A 3,851-nucleotide genomic window follows, 5' to 3' on the forward strand; every position below is an offset into this window, starting at 1 on the left:
CTTGGTGAGGTCTGCTCTTTCATAGGCGTCCACGAGGATCCTTCATCCCCTTCTCCTGAGCCTTGTGGCGATGCTGTGAACTGCTGCCATCCCTGGAGGGTGGGCCACTGGTTGGCGTTGAGACCCATGAACAGACTTGTAGCCTCTAATTCAGTGAATCTCATTCTTTGGAACTTGTTATTTTATATATTTAATGTTTTTGGCCACACCACACAGCATGTGGGATCTTCATTCACCTACCAGGGATCATACCCATGCCCCCTGCAGTGAAAGAGCAGAGTCTTAACCACTGGACCATCAGGGAAATCCCCTTGGGACTGAGTAAAATATCTAAGACCATGGCTCTCAGTCAGGTGCATTTTTGCAATGTCTAGAGATACTTTTGGTCACAATTTGTGTAAGGGGCTAGAGACCCAGAATGCTGTCAACTACCCTGCAACACACAGGACAGCCCCCTGACCCCTACAGAAGATTGTCTGACCCCAAATTGTCTATAGGGCTGAGGCTGAGGCAAATTGATCTAAAAGGACAAAAAGTTTACATAGTTAAAGATTTTTATAGTAGCATTAATTAAACTAATAAGAAAAATCTAGGCACTATCAAATTAGAACATTTAAATATATTAAGAATATTAAATTAAAAAAAGAATATTAAATTCAGTGAGCTATAAAAAGCCATTTAAAAGGATAAATATGACAGCTCTTTAGCAACATATTGTGCTTAGTCGCTCAGATGTGTCTGACTCTTTGCGACCCTGTGGACTGTTGTCCATCAGGCTCCTCTGTCCATGGAATTCTCCAGGCAAGAATACTGGGGTGGGTGGCCATTGCCTTCCCGGGATCTTCCTGACCCAGGGATTGAACCTAGGTTTCCCTCATTGCAAGTGGATTCTTTACCATCTGAGCCACTAGGGAAGCCCTGGAGGCTTTAGTAACAGAGAGAAGCATATTAAAATTATATATGAAATGAATATTATACTTAATTATATATATGAATTCCTCAAATGACTGAACATAGTTTTACTATATGGCTCACCAATTTCACTCTTAGGTATATAACTGAGAGAGATGAAAATGTATGTCCACATAAAAACTAGTACATGGAGGTTCATGGCAATATTATTCATAATCACCTAAAGGTGGAAGTAACCCAATCATCTGTGGATGACTGAATAAACAAAATGTGATATGTCCATGGGATGGAATACTATTTGACTATGAAAAGGAATGAAATACTGATATATAAAGCTAAAGCATGGATAAATCTTGAAAATATTATGCTAGGTGAAAGAAGCCTAACACAAAATGCCATATGGTTTATGATTACATTTTTATGAACTATCCAATATAGGTAAATATAAAGGTAGAAAGATTAGTGGTTACCTAGGGCTAGAGGTGATGATGGGGGTAGTGTAAGAGGGTAATGGCATGATAAGGTGATGAAAATGTTCTAAGATGTCTATGATGATGGTTGCGTATATCTGCAATGTACTAAAAGCTATTGAACGATACACTCTTTAAAATTTAATTAGATTTTAAAAATTGTTTTAATCACCTTCAGTTCACCATCAGCTGCAGATTTCTGTAGCATGAATGATAGACTTTCAATGGATGAATTGTATGGTATGTGAATTATATCTCAATAAAGTTGTTTTAAAAATACTGACAGGGACTTCTCTGGTGGCACAGTGGCTAAGACTCCATGCTCTTAGTGAAAGGGGCCTGGGTTTGATCCCTAATCAGGAAACTAGATCCCACAAACCACAACTAAGAGTTGGCTTGCCACAACAAAGACTGAAGATCCTTCACACAACTAAGACCGGAGTACCCAAAAGAAATAATTAAAAAGAAAAAGAGAGCGAGAAGAAGATCTGAGACTCAGAGAGGAGGAGGTGATGTGAAGACAGAGGCAGGGATGGGAGGGATGCTGCCACACACTAATGATGAACATCTGGAGCCACCAGAAGCTGCAAGAGGCCAGAAACAATCCTCCCCTAGAAACTACAGAAGGAGCGAGACCCAGCCAGCACCTTGATTTTGGACTTCTGGTTTCCAAGAATGATGAGAGAACCGATTTTTGTTGTTTCAAGCTAAGGAATTTGTGGTACTTTGCTTTGGAGTACTGGGAAACTCATCTGCAGTGAATATGAGGGAAATCTCCCTTTTATCACCTTCAGGTCATCCTCAGAACTAGAGACTGGGTTTCATTCACAGTGAAAGGTCCGCCATCGAGGTACGGCCAAGGGCCAGCTGAAGACAGGAACCATGTTGATTATTTTAACAGAGACAATTTAACATAAGTTACTTGTTTGCTCTTATTTTTTATTTTTATTTGCTTTTATTTTTTTACTAATTTTTTTCTATGTGTAAACCTTTAAAAAATTGTTTATTATTTATTTATTTTTGGCCGTGTATCATTTGGGATCTTAGTTCCCCAGTGAAGTGAGTGAAGTGAAGTCGCTCAGTTGTGTCCGATTCTTTGTGACCCCATGGACTGTATGTAGCCTACCACACTCTTCCGTCCATGGGATCCTCCAGGCAAGAATACTGGAGTGGGTTGCCATTTCCTTCTCCAGGAGATCTTCCCGACCCAGGGATTGAACCCAGGTCTCCTGCATTGGAAGCAGACCCTTTACCGTCTGAGCCACCAGGGAAGTCCTACCAGGGATCAAACCCATTGGCCCCTGCAGCAGAAGTGTGGAGTCTTAACCACTGGACTTCCAGGTAAGCCCCTAAAATTGTTAATTAGCCATGAAAACCTGAAAAATCATGAGAACTCTAGGTGTCAAGGAGGGAGACACTGAATGAAGAAGCTGTGCCCCCCAGAATTGGTTAAAACTAGGCATCAAGGAGGGAGATACCAAAAGAAGAAACTATGCCCCCCTGGAATTTGTTAAAACTTTGAAGCTTGGGGAAGGGGCCCCATGGGGCTGAGTCCCAGAACTCTGAGGAGGATGGAGAAAAAGCAGAAGAGTGTTTATGGCCAGCTCTTCAGACCAGACACAGACATACTGAGTGTTGTTAGGTCACAAGTCAGATCATATCCATCTTTGGCCTTAAACTCCAATGGCCCCATCTTACTTGGAGTAAAGTTAGCCCAAGCCCTAACTGGAAGACTGCTCTGTTCAGCACTCACCATCTCTCTGAGCCCATTTCCCCCCTCTCTCCTCACTCACTCCACTCCCTAATGCTGACCTCTTCGCCATTCTTGTGTGTTGCAACACACTGTAGAGTTGCCTGGCTCCCTCTTCCCCTAAAACCATTGAGGCCACCTCCTCATCTCCTTCAAATCTTTGCTCCATTATCACCTCCCTGGTGAGTTCTTCCTGAGCTTCCTGCCAACAACTCAACAACCCCTAACACAGCCCTCCCTCTTCTCTGCTTTATTTTCCTCTTTAGAATGATCACTTTCTAATACATTAAATGGGGCTTCCCAGGTGGTGATAGCAGTAAAGATTCTACCTGCCAATGCAGGAGATGTGGGTTTGACCCCTGGGTCAGGAAGATCTCCCAGAGGGGGAAATGGCAACTCACTCCAGTGTTCTTGCCAGGAGATGGACAGGGCTATATACTCCATGGGGTCACAAAGAGTTGGACATGACTGAGCAACTGAGCACACACACGGTATACTATATATTTTAGTTATTTCATTTTATGGGTCTATCTCCTTCTATTAGAACATAAACTTCCCAAATATAAGGCTTTGTCTGTTTTGTTCACTGCTGTACCCTGAACACCTTGACGAGAGTAAGCATTCCAGGAATGTTTGTTGAATGAATGAGTTAGAACCTTGCCCAGTTCAAACGTAGGTGCTATAAAAAGAGAGCACATGGCTCCTCGTGTCTGAATGGC

This window comes from Dama dama, chromosome 14 (assembly GCF_033118175.1).
Source record: "Dama dama isolate Ldn47 chromosome 14, ASM3311817v1, whole genome shotgun sequence".
NCBI lineage: Eukaryota > Metazoa > Chordata > Mammalia > Artiodactyla > Cervidae > Dama > Dama dama.